This window comes from Sturnira hondurensis, unplaced genomic scaffold (genome assembly GCF_014824575.4).
Source record: "Sturnira hondurensis isolate 20B ecotype Veracruz unplaced genomic scaffold, ASM1482457v3 Scaffold0018877, whole genome shotgun sequence".
In the NCBI taxonomy this organism is placed as follows: domain Eukaryota; kingdom Metazoa; phylum Chordata; class Mammalia; order Chiroptera; family Phyllostomidae; genus Sturnira; species Sturnira hondurensis.
Genome location: NW_028091508.1, coordinates 1,608,740 through 1,622,933, shown reverse-complemented (window position 1 = coordinate 1,622,933; position 14,194 = coordinate 1,608,740).

The window sequence follows — 14,194 nt, the reverse complement described above, 5'->3', positions numbered from 1 at the left end:
CTCTTGATGGATTAGTGCCCTGAAAGAAGAAACACCAGAGAGCTTATTCTCCTTCTCTCTCTCTTTCTCCCCACCATGTGAAGACACAGAAAAAAGGTGGCCATATACAGGTCATATACAAAGAGCTCTCACCAGAATCCAGTGATGCTGGAACCTCGTTCTTATATTTCTAGCCTCTAGAACCCTGAGAAAATAAATTTCTGTGGGTTAAACTACCCAGTCTATTGTACTCTGTTATGGCAACCTAAGCCTACGAAGACATATTTTGGTACCAAGAGTGGGTGCTTTGGAATTGGACAATGGATACAGGCTAGAAGAGTTTTGAAGTACATGCTGGAAAGCTGGCCATAAAGCTCAGTGGCATGGGTTGTGAAAAAATTCACAAAGAAAATGTAGAGCAGAGGTGTCAAACTCATTTTTACCAGGAGCCACATCAGCCTCATGGTTGCCTTCAAAGGGCTGAATGTAATTTTAGGACTGTATAATGTAGCTACTTAATAGTTAAGTTACTTAACTGTTAATTGAGAGCTCAGCACTACAGCTGGGGAGAAACAAGGTGCCAGGCCAGATAAAACCAGGTGGAGGGCCAGATTCGGCCTGAAGGCCTTGTGTTTGCCACCTGTGGTATAGAGAATGAAGTTTTTATTCATTCTCTAAGAAAGGAGAGGGGCATGATGTGGAGCATGGAGGGGTAGGAGCTTTGAGCTTTTATTGGATTGTAATTGGATTTTTAAAAAAGTGGGGGGCATGCTGTGTGGCCCCTGGGCTGTTAGGGTGTTGTAACATGAGGCTGCAGTATGTTTCAGTGTTATCTTCTGCCTGTGGCTGAAGGGAGTAGTTAGTCACACTTTGTTCTTGCTTTCCAGTAATTTCCAGTCCTGGGGACAAAAGGTCAGAAGAGTAAAATGGCAGTAATGCCTCCTAACTTTAACGAGGTCGTAGGGCTGCTCGGCACATGGTGCCGCAATAGCAAATGGTGCCGCAATAGCAAATGGTGCTGGCTTTGTCCTTTCAGTTAAGAGTCATTCTGGTGAGAGCTCAGAATAAAATAAGGAAACTTCTACTGGAAAATGAAGTATATATGATCCTTGTGAAAAAGTACTTGACCGAAATGTGTTTTATTATTTTCTAGAATGGGAATTTATGAGTGATGAAATTGGATATTTAGCTTAGGAGATTTCTAAGCAGAGTAGCTTGGTTTCTCCTGACTGCTAATAATGAAATGCAAAAGAAGAGAGGTGACCAGAGGGGAGAGGGGAGGGAAATTCAGGGGAAAAGGGGACGGGTTTATAGGAACACATATAAAGAACACATGGAGAAAAACTAGTGGGGTGGGGGGGTGGAAATGGGAGGAAGGTGGGGAGGACTGGGGGGGGTGGGCTGGGATGGGATTAAAGAGGGAAAGCTGTACTTGAACAACAATTAAAATAAAATATAAATAAATACATAAATAAATAGATAGATAAATAGATAAATAAATAAATATTTCTATCCTTAAAAAAAAGGAGAGAGATGAATCAAAGAATGTTTGTTAAGTAGAGCCTTGGGGTATCAGATGGTGAATCATCATTCAACAAAATACACCAAGGGAAAGTGAAATAGACAAGTTTTTTACTCACAGGTCCTGGAGGAGGTATACAACACCCACAAGGAGCCCAGATGGGGAAGTCAAGGTACGGTGTGAGCAGAGAGAGCACAGCATGACCTGGGGCACACACCTGTATTAAGGTCCATAGACATAGTGTTTTGAGGTTCCTGGGCTAAGACTAGATTGGTCAATTCATACCAGAAACAGCTAGGTTTTGTAAGCACTGAGTGGGGCCTAGCGAAGGTGCAAGCAAGTGGAAGGTTCTGGGCTTCAGTGGCAAGTGCTTATTACAAGGTTGATTGGGGCATTTAGATCAGAAACGTACATTTACTTGCTACTCTGTAGGCTGTTTTCTAGGATAAGTGCCGGAGGGAGGGTTTAGTGTCAGTTCAAACCCACTGCACACAGCTTGGCCACACAAAATGGAAGCCAAGGCAGAAATAGTATGGAATACTTTAGCTAAACTCTAAACAAGGGAATTGTTAAGCAAAAAGCAACCAGAACTTGAAAAGTTGTAAAATTCTCAGCCTATCCCTATTGCAAAAAGATGAGAAAGCTAGTTCTTAAGAGAATACTAAGGATGTGGCCGAACAAGATTTGGTAAAATTTGCATAGATGTGAATCATAGATCTACTCATCCTTCTCTGCAGAAGCTTGAGGTAGAGATGGAACTATGGCTACAGAAACTGCCAGCCAAGACCAAAGGAAACTGAAAGTGAAGAAGGGCTGCAATTGTGTTATCCTTCAGGAAAAGGGAAGAATGAAACTGAAGGTTATTCAGAGAGCTGAAGACTGAAAGATGGGATGGGCTCTTCTAGGCTGAAGGGACACGGCTGCAGCGCAGAGCCTGGGGGTGACGGGGCCACCTAAGTGGTCTTGGGGGGCAGAATATTGAACCAGAGTATTGTACTCAAGATCTCAGATCTAACGTAACTTGCCTTGGCAGGTTTTGAACTTGCTTAGGACTGGTCACTGCTTCCTTCTTTCCTGTTTCACCCTTTTGAAAAGAGAATGTCTATCCTGTGTCGGTCCCACCATTGTATTTGTTGATTTCACAGGTTCTCAGCTGAAGAGGAATTTCGTCTAGGGATAAATCATACCTAGAGTCTCACCCATATCTGATTTAGGTGATATTTAAATGGGACTTAAAAATTTAGACTTAAGAGTTGATGCTGGAGCCCTGAACCAGTGGCTCAGTTGGATGAGCATTGTTTTGCAAAGTAAAAGCTTGCCAGTTCAGTTCCTGATGAGGGCACATGCCTGGGTTGAGGTTGAGGTTGGGTGCATATGAGATGTGACTAATCAATGTTTGTCTCTCTCTCTTACTCGCTCTTTTCCTCTTTCTCTAAAGACAAGTTTTAATAAAATCCTAAAAGAAAAATTGATGCTGGGATAAGCCAAAACTTTAGGGACTATTTAGATAGAATGACTATTTTGCATGTGAGATGGACATGGATCTGGGAGGAATACTATATATTTAATGGTGTCTCCACAAAATTATATGTTGAAGCTTAAACCCAATGTGATGGTAGTTGAAGATGGGCCGTTAGGAGAAAATTATGTTTACATGAGGCCATGAGGGTAGGGCCCTTATGACTGGATTAATGCTATTTATTTATTTAGTTTTAATGATATTTTATTGATTATGCTCTCACAGTTGTCCTGATTTTTACCTCCTTTGCTCCGCCCATCCAATGATCCCTACCCCTTCAGGGAACCCCCCAACCATTGTTCATGTCCAAGAAGCATACGTATAAGTTCTTTGACTACTCCATTTCCTATACCATAGTTTACATTCCCATGGCTATCCTATAACTACCCATAGTATTTCTTAATCCCTTCACCTCTTCACCCACTCCCCTCCCCCAATCTGGCAGCCTTCCAGTAACTAACTTTTTTCTCTTGCTTTTAGGAGCCTCTCTTTATCTTTAACCTTTGGCCTTTTAGTAATGATGTCTTGCTGTGGGCTGTTTGCATTCATCATAATTGGGACTCTCTGTGCTTAGTGGACTTTCATGTCTATTTCCTTCACCAAATTAGGGAAGTTTTCTCTCACTATTTTTTTCCAAGAGACTTCCAATTTCTTGCTCTTTCTCTTCTCCTTCTGGCATCTCCATTAGGCAAATGTTGGACCTCTTCAAGTTGTCTCAGAGGTTATTTATACTTGTTTTGGATTGTTTTGGATTCTTTTTTCTTCTTGTTCTGATTGGGTTTTTTTTGTTTCCTTATGTTCCAAATCATTGGTTTGATTCTCAGCTTCATCCATTCTACTATTGTTTTCCTGTAAATTATTCTTTATTTCAATTAGTGTATCCTTCATTTCTGACTGGGTCTTTAGTGCTGCTGTGGTCCTCACTAAGTTCCTTGAGCATCCTTATGAGATACAGGGTTTTGAACTCTGCATCTGATAGATTGCTTATCTCCCTTTTGTTTAGTTCTTTTTCTGGAATTTTGTTCTTTTCTTTCATTTGGGCCATGTTTCTTTGTCTCCTCATTTTGGCAGCCTCCCTGTGTTTGTTTGTATGTATTAGGTAGAGCTGCTTTGACTCCATGTCTTTTGTAATGTGGCCTAATGTAGCAGGTGTCCTATAGGTTCCAGTGGCACAGTCTCCTCTTTCACCTAAGCTGAGTACTCGGGGTGCACCCTTTACGTGGGATGAGTGCACCTTCCTCTTATAGTTGATCCTTGATTGCTGCTGGCAGATCAATGGGAGGAATTTACTTAGGCCGGTCAGCTGCAAGGACTGGCTGTGACCACTGGCCACAAACCTCCACCCTCCATGAGGATCAGCTGTGCAAGGGCAGGGTGGTGTTGTTCCAACGTGGTCTACAACTGTCCACTGGCTGTGTTGGCCTTGGAGTTTCTCATGTGGTGTGGGCCAAGATCAGCCCCTGTACTTCACCTGGGGCACTCTGACTGAGCTGTAAAGCAGTCTGAGATGGCTGCTACTTGTACTGGGTTTGAATGTTCCCAGGTAAAGCCAAGCTGTGCATCTAATCTGGCTGCTGCTAGGGCTCACTGAAGCCAGATGTAGCTTGTTTGGTAGGATTTAGGAGCCAAGACCAGCCATTCTTGTGGAAAAGCAGCTTGGGTGGGTCAGTAAATTGGGTGGGGTAGAACTTCTGTGGCTCTCCACGGTAAGTCACACAGTGTTAGCTAGGTTGAGGGAGTCTCAGAAATGACACCAGCCCTACAGGCTCTGAGAGGAGAGGGCTCAGCAAAGAGATAATGGCCTCTGCCCACCTTTCTGTCTAGGAGAAAACTGTCCCCCAGTTCTTCCCTTGATGGCAGACACTTCAGTATCTCTCTATATACCACAGGTGCCCTTGAAGCTGCCAGGCCAGCACTGGGTCTCAGAGGGAGCAAGTCTGAGTAGGTGAGTCTGTGTGTGAGTGCCCCAAGAGGAACTGCTTAGGGGTCCAGCAGCCTCCCATATCAATTCAATTCTCGCTGGCTTTCTCAGCCAGAAGTTGTGGAGACTTATCTTCCTGGCACTGTAACCCTGGGCTGGGGGGCCCGGTGTGGGTCTGGGACTCCTTACTGCTGAGATATCCCTTCCAAATTTTTATCTAGCACATATGGGTATAGGAACAGCCCATGCTGTACCCATGCCCTTCCCAGCAGTCTGGATGGGTATGGTTTCTTTAATTTCATAGTTGTCAGACTTCCATTCAACTTGATTTCTGACATTCCTGAGTAATAGTTGTACTATATTCAAGTTGTAATTTTGATATGGTTGTGTGAAGAGGCGAGCCATGTCTGCCTATGTCACCATCTTGACTAGAAGTCCTCCATTTTTTGATATTCAAAAAAAGCAAAACATTGGAACATCCTTTGATGACAGAGAATACAAGGTTCTCTGGGTTGACTGAGCTGAGCTGAGTGCTTCTCACTCCTTTTCTTATAATTTTTTTAAAAAAATTCAATTGCAGTTGACATTTAATGTTATATTAGTTTTAGGTGTACAGAATAGTGTTTAAGCATTTATATAACTTACAAAGTGATCTCCCCATTAAATTTTGCATTCACCTGACACCATACACAATTATTAAAATATCATTGACCATATTCCCTATGCTGTACTTTATATCTTGCTGACTACTTTATAACTGCTAGCTTGTACTTCTTAATCTCTTCACTTTTCACCTAGCCACTCAACACCTCTCCCATCTAGCAACCATCATTTTCTGTATCTATGAGTTTATTTCTGTTGTATTTGTTCATTTATTTTGTGTTTTAGATTCCACATAAAAGTGAAATCATGTGGTATTTGTCTTCTTATCATAAGGGACACCAGAGTTCACTCCCTACTCTCTCTCTCTCTTCCCCTCTCTCCCCCCACTCCCTCTCCCTCTCCCCCTCTTTTCTCTCCCGCTTCTCTCTCTCCTCATCATGACAGGGCCGCCTTCCACAAGAGAGGAAGAAGGCTTTACCAGAACCTCGTCATGCTTGTGCCTGATCCTGGACTTTCAGCTTCCAGAACTCTTCTGTTGTTGAAGCCACCCAGTCTACAGTATTTTGTTATGGTAGCCTGAGTTTACTAAGACAAGAGGCTCCCCATCACCCTTATTTTTCAAATCACTAATCACTCTCTATAATTATCTTGCTTATTTATTTATTTACTTTTCACTTTCTTGTAATTAACTTCACTAGGATGGAGGCTTTAAAAGGGCAGGGACCTTGTCTACTTTACCGCCAGAGCCTAGAACAATGCCTAGCATATAGCAGACACTCATGTTAACTGACCGATTAAAAAATGAAAGCTAAGAGCTAAATATCTAGCATGTTTAGTATTTTAGAAATATTCTTTTAGCTTTTTTTTAAAAGGGAGTATTCTTCCCCTGGTCCTCACTTTTCTCCGTTCTTGCATTCCTTCCTTATCTGCTTTCAGGAAAAAATTTCAATCAGCATAATTTGGAGTGGTTCCAACTGGGAAGTAAGATGAAATGAAAGTTACATCCAGGGTCATTTGTATCTCTTTATATTTATGTTTCACTTTCACTAAAAACTTTTTCCAGCTCTACAGAAAGAGAATAAAAGTCAAGAGTCAGGAAAAAAACCCAAAGATTATAAGTTATATAAGTTATAGCTCCTTATGTAAAACTACCATAAAAATGTTGTTTTATGCTTACCTCAAAGTTCATATTTTCTTAAAATAGGATCAATAAACATTTACCAAAAATAATTATTTTCCTACTATACATTTAAATACACAAAGCTTTAATGTAAAAAAGGTAATAATTTTTAAAGGTTTATTTTATTCTCATTCAAGAGAGAGGAAAACATCAATTGGTTAAATTGCCCCAGCTGGTTGATATGCCCCAAATGGGGCTTAAACCCACAACCTACACATCTGCCCTGACTGGAGATCAAGCCAGTGATCTTTCAGTTAAGAGCCAATGCTCCAACCAACTGAGCCATACCAGCCAGGGACGAAATGATGTTTTCAAAAGAAGCAGGAGTCCTAAACTTTTTCCTTCTGAGTCAGTCTTGGCTACAGGATGTTCAAAACAAGTATGCCATTTCTTTTTTTAAGATTTGTATTTATTTTTATTTTTATAGAGAAGAAGAAAGAGAGGGAGAGAAACATCAATGGGTGAGAGATACACCCGTTGGTTGCCTTTCCCACATCCCCATCTGGGGACCTGGCCCACAACCCAGGCATGTGCCCTGACCAGGAATTGAATCGGTGACTTTTCAGTTCACAGGCCAGAACTCAATACACTGACCCACACCAGCCAGGGCCAAATAAGAATTTTCTGTACTTTTTGCAGTGAAAACTCAAGAATGAGCTTAGAATACAGATGAACAAACTGTCTGTCCTTGGACCACACCCAGTCCATACAGTTGTTTTCCCCTCAGTCCAGTTTCTGAGATTCTTTTCAAAGGCAAAAATCAGCTGGAGCTAAGTTTTTACTCTTTCTGTGGGTGATTGTTGAACTTTAAAATCTGACCAGACCTCGCTGGTTTGTATTTGTCTTACCCTTAGTCCCCTTCATTTATTTGCATCATTTGCTTCATTCTTGTTAAGTTTTCAAGTTGGAAATACTAGTCTTAAACCAGAAATCAAAATGTCCTAGTTTATTTTTTAAAATATTTTTATTTATTTATCTTAGAGGGGAAGGGAAGGAGAGAGAGAGAGAGAAATATCAATGTATGGTTGCCTCTTGTGTGTCCCCCGCCAGGAACTGGGAACTGGCCTGCAACCTAGGCATGTGCCCTGACTGGGAATCGAACCTCGATTGTGTGGTTCGGAGGCCCGCGCTCAATCCACCGAGCTACACCAGCCAGGGCCAAAATGTCCTAGTTTAAAACCACAATGAAGTCAGGCCAGTATTCAGCCAGGACATAGTGGGGAGAATGTGCCTATTGTTTATGCCCTATGATCATTCTGATTGGTCAGTTCCCTGATGTTAATACTTAAAACTGATGTTAAGTATTTTGAACATAATTCTTGTATAAAATTCTTCTGGCCACATTCTTAAGTTAGAAATATGTATATATTTTTAACTTGACAGTTGCTCAAGTTGGTTTTATGTATATTCAAGTAAATGAAAACTTCATTATATAATGGAGACAAAGAAATCAGAATTATATGCAAAGAGTTTGAATCCTGTTAGAGACAACTAAATAATCAAACTGTGGATGAGTAAAAAATATTTATTAAATGGAAAAATATGATACTATATTTATGTAATTCTTTAGGTTAATCCTGTTCACATTTACCAAGGTAGTAAAAAACACTACAGTTTAGGGGATAGCTGATAATTCAATCTTGAAATGAAGTCTTATAATCACAAAAATTTGCATTTATATCTAGTAGTTTTACCTGCATGGCAAGGAGTTTCATTAGCATGACAAAATTATTTTTATAATCAATAAATGTATCTTTGTTCAATGTCTCTTCATTTTTTAAAACTATATTTTATTGATTATGCTATTATGGTTTTCCCATTTTTTCTCTTTTATTCCCCCCTCTGCCCTGTATGCCCAAACCTCCAGCATTCACCCCCGCTTTGTTCATGTCCATGGGTTGTACATAGAAGTTCTTCGACTTCTCTGTTTCTTATACCATTCTTAACCTCTCCCCATCTATTTTATGCCTACCTAATATGCTTCTTATTCCCTGTACCCTTTCCCTTCATTCTTCCCCTACCCCTCCCCACTGAAAACCTTCCATGTGATGTTCATTTCTCTGATTCTGTTCCTGTTCTAGTTTTTGCTTAGGTTTTGTTTTCATTTCTTTTTTTAGGTTCAGTTGTTGACAGTTGTGAGTTTGTTGTCATTTTACTGTTCATAGTTTTGATCTTCTTTTTTTCTTAGATAAGTCCCTTTAACATACCATATAATGAGGGTTTAGTGATGATGAACTTCTTTAACTTGACCTTATCTGAGAAGCACTTTATCTGCCCTTCAATTCTAAATGATAGTTTTGCTGGATAGAGTAATCTTGAATGTAGGTCCTTGCCTTTCATGACTTCAAATATTTCTTCCCAGCCCCCTTGCCTGTAAGGTTTCTTTTGAGAAATCAGCTGATAGGGCACTCCTTTGTAGGTAACTCTCTCCTTTCCTCTTGCTTCTTTTAAGATTCTCTCTTCATCTTTAATCCTGGGTAACTTAATGACAATGTGCCTTGTTGTGTTCCTCTCTGAGTCCAATTTCTTTGGGACTCTCTGGGCTTCCTGGACTTTCTGGAAGTCTATTTCCTTCACCAGTTTGAGGGAATTTCCCTTCATTATTTGTTGAAATAGGTTTTCAATTTCTTGCTCTTGTTCTTCTCCTTCTGGCACTCCTATAATTCTTGGAATTATAGGATATTGGAATGCTTAAAGTTGTCCCACAGGTTCATAAGCCTGTCCTCATTTTTTTGAATTCTTGTTTCTTCATTCTGCTCTGGTTGGATGTTTACTTCTCCTTTTTGTTCCAGATTGTTGATTTGAGTCCTGGTTTCCTTCCCTTCACTGTTGTTTCCTTGTATATTTTGCTTCATTTCACTTTGGGTAGGCTTCATTTGTTCCTTCATTTTGTAGCCAAGCTCAGTTGGTTCTGTGAGCATCCTGATTACCAGTGTTTTGAACTCTGCATAAGATAGGTTGGCTATCTCCTCATTGCTTAGCTCTTTTTCTGGATCTTTGATCTGTTCTTTCATTTAAGCCATATTTCTTTGCCTTGGCACACCTGTTATGTTATAAGGGGGTGGAGCCTTAGGTATTCACTGAGGCAGTGTAACCCACATGGCTGTGCTGTGGCACTGTCTGTGGGAAGGGGTCAGAGAGGGAATAATGCAGCTCCCTTTCTTGGCCCTAGCCCCACTTTCCAATGAACTTTCTCATGTGAGACTGGGAGTTTCTCCTGCCGTGGCAACACCTGAGGTAGTTTACAGCTAGCTTGAGTCTTTAGTTTCCCGTTCAGCCAGCCCTGCCTTGCCTGCACAGTCCACCACCTTGCCCCAAGTCCTGTCAGCCAGCCACGCCTCACCATGCAGGTCCTCTGCCTTACCTTGGGTCCTTTGAGCCAGCCTGGCTTTCCCTCTTCCTCCCTCCTACCAGTCTGGTGAATGTTTCTTTAACTCCTTGGATGTCAGGGTTTCATGCAATCTGATTTTCTGGTAGTTCTGTGTTGTTTATTGTTTTTAGGTTGGTTGTTATCCTCCTCTTGGTTGTTCGAGTAAGTAAAGAGTTTCTCCCTATGCCTCTATTTTGGCCGGAACTCACCGTCCCATGTCTCTTCTAAATTAGTTGGTAAAGGAATTATGTCCCATGTTTTTGCTGACTTAATTGGTTTCAAAGACACAGATATTCTCAGCACAATGAATGGGAGTCACCATAATCACACAGCAGGTTTTAGAGCAAAACCTGGTAAAAGATTTTAATAAAATAACTCAAGAGAACCTCAAGAGACCCACTTCCATTTTGTCCCACTTCTTTGGGATCCTTGATGTCTGGATATTGGTGACAAGTGACCCTGGAAATGGCCTTAGTGGCCAGTGGCATCTTAGACCTCTGCCTGTTTACTGCATGCCCCACACAGAAACCTGATCACTCTCCTTTTCCAGTGTTAAGATCTTCTCAAATGATGTGAACAGTTCGGGGAGGGGAGCGGGTTAAGCCCATTTATAAATAGGTGCAATCATTCAATCATGGAATCTTGTAAATGGAAAGAACCTTTATTTAATCTGCCCCATTTCATTTGCAATTGAGGAACAGAGGCTCAGAAACATGAAGTGACTTGTTTAAGAGGTCTTATAGCCAATGAATTACAGAGTTCATGTAAAAAGTTATCAGTATCAATTCCTGATGAGCATATTCATCCTAGTGCTTCCCTGACTTGTGGAATCAACATAAGGAAATTTACTATAGTATATATACCATATTTCAGAAAGTTCTACATTTTATGCTAAGATTTCAAATGTCACTGTCCTGCTAAGTAACTTGATTTTTTTTAATTGTAGAATTCTCATTAATGCTGTGCTCAGCTTTAACACTGAGATTTGAGCATTTGAGGGAGATTTAGCAGAAATATCAACATTTGCACAGTGTAATATGCATAGTGTGATTGTAACAAGGTGCAGAGCATGGGTCCGCTGAAAGTAGGGGAACAACCCCTACAATGGGGGCAGGGAACAGTGGAAAGTACATTTATGCAAATTGCATAACAAACTCAGATCAACAACTGTACCTTCCTGAAGGGAAGAAAGCTGCTGCTGGGGTTAATTGTGTGGGTATGTACAGTGACTCATGACATATCTGGGGGCAGATGCCCTCCCTGGATGCCTGTGCATCACTGGGAACTCACCCTGACTAAAAATGGCAGATGACAGAGGTTCAAAAATGTGAGGGGAGCTGACAAAAATCATGGACACTAACACACCATAGGAAGAGTCAGATGGGAGGTCTGCAGAGAGGCTGCCACAAGGTCAGGAGGTCTGACTGGAGTCTGCCTGCAACAAATGGTGGCAAAGCTGGCTGTGCTGTGAGGACCTGCCTTCCCACCCAAACTCATAAAAAATACGTGAAGCTAAACTGTGACCAGAAATGCTACGCTGCAGACTTCTACTTTTCTGAAACACTGTACCTCCAAGTGAAGGTACAGTACATTCAAGTGCACTGTAATACAGTAAGTACAGTGTTTTCTGAAACACTGTACCTCCAATTGACCTTCAGTACATTCTGAAACTGGCTTGGTTTGGTAAAGGAAGGCAGGAGTATTTGTTTTTAGTTAATTTTAAAGGAAGAGGAAGAAATCTGCCATTATTCTAAATCTATATAACCTTTAAATAAACAACTCCTTTCCTTTTTCACCAAACTCTTGCCTTGGAAGTCACACTTCTCGGCAGTGAGCAATCGAATACCACAGCTGTTCCAGAACACCACTGGCCAGTTCTGTAACATGATACATAGAGGCAAATAGGGGATTGGTGGTGAGTTGTGGTCAGTATTAACTATGCAGAAGGGCAGATGATGAAGGAAACTCCTTGCTCCTCTCTCTTGAATTCTTCATATAGCTGGTTTCATTTGCTACGTAGCATCCTTGCTCTGGCCTCTCTCATATGCATCAAGCATCCATCCTTTACCACCTGCTGGACATTTCTACTTGCACAATTATATTTAAAAAATGTTCAGCACTTCTCAAATCATATCTACCATCACTCCATCAAAGTATATTCCACTACCTAATTAACAACTCCAATTGTATGTCCCCAAAATACATCATACAACACTTCCACTCCTATTCCTACTCACACATCCCTCCAGGGTGGCCCTCCTCTTCCTTCTATAAATCTCACCTACCTCAGTGAGTGGAAATACCAGCCCTCCAATTGCTTGAGCTTCAAACCTAGAAGATAACCTTGATCCCTTATTTCCCTTCTACTTTCAATCCTTCAGGGAGCCTTGATAAACCCAGCTCCAACTATAACTGAAATTCACCCACCAGCCAGCCCCACTTCACACCATTCCACCGCACCTCTTACCCAGGTTGCCCTAAAGCCTCCTAAACATTTTCTCTGCTTTCATTCTTGCCCCCTCTCCAATTCATTCATATATCAGCACCAAGAGTGACTCTCTTCAAACACAAATTAGAACAGGATGCTCCTTTGCATAGAAATCCTTCTCTGATTTTCCACTGTGCTTAGGATAAAGTCAATGTCAAACTTTACTGTTATAGGAGACCGACCATTCTGCATGGCATGGGCCCAGCTCCCACTTGGAGATGCACAGGACCCTCGCCCACGAATAGGTTCTCCTCTGGGGAATCGGGCCTGCATTGTACCTAGGCTGCTATGAGACTTGCTTTTGCTAAAACTCCCTCAACCTGAATTGAAGCAGAGAGTGCATACTGTAACTTCCTAAAGTCTGTGCTAAACATCCCCAGTATAAGTGTAACCAGTTCAACCACTTTTCCCTTTGCATTTGCAAATATCCTTCTTCTGTGATGTGATAAGTGACATCCCCTCCTTTGATTTCTGTAAAAAGTAACCACCTAAAGCAAACCTGTGCATAGTAAATGAGGACCATCATGTAATGTGCCAGAAAAGCAATAAAAGCTTGTTGAGGTAGGGGTCAGGGTGCTCTCCCCTTGAAAAAGTGGCCAAAAGAAGCATTCTGAGGCTTTTTCTCCTCTTGAGAGAGAAGCCACACCATCCCTTTCCCCCCACAGGACTCAGTAGTCCGTGTGAATTTCTCTCATCTCATCCATAATGTGGCGGACCCCATGAGCTGGGGTCTGCATTATACAATGGCCCAAAAGGATGTCACCTTAACTCCCCAAACTTATTTCAAACTTCTCTTCCATTCACTATCCAACTCTGTCCATTCTTTCACTTGCATGGTATATATGTACCACAGATTTTTAAACCACCCTGTAGATTTCAATTATTGTAAACCATAGTAATTAACTCATCAGGTATTAACCCCTCATGATTAATTAAAATAATAATAATGTCAACATAGCACTTTTCAGTTTCCAAAGCACTTTCACATATATTATCTCATGGAAACCTAAGAGAATATATTAACAGCAGTTGCATTAACCACAATTTATAAATTTAGAAACACATTCAAGATAAGCAGTAAGTTGTGAATTCAGAGCTTGAGTGAAGTCTTTGAACATGTGATCTTTCCTCTAAACCTAGCTTCTCCTCTGTTCACCAAGTAATTTCCAAAAGAACAACTTTCTAACTCAAATTCCCATTATAACAGAATTTTGGGGTACTGGCTATCTCCTTAAATATCCATTAATAAATTTCGAGTTTTGGTGAAAAAGAACTCGTAGGCACAGACAACAATATGGTGATTACAAGAGGGAAAGGAGTGGGGAAAGTAGAAGAGGATAAAGGGGTGTTACATGGTAATAGAAGCAGACTTGACGAGGTGGTGAACACATAATACAATATACAGATGATATATTATAGAATGGAATTCCTGAAACCTATCTAATTTTATTAACCAATGTCACCACAATAAATTCAATTTTAAAAAAGAAAGTAACTTTTGGGTTTCTTGTTATCCATTGAATAACCTTAATGAGCATTACTCTATTGTTGATTGATGCCATTTTAGGTTTTTTTTTCCACTTCTTTATTTATTATTATTATGTCTTGGTTT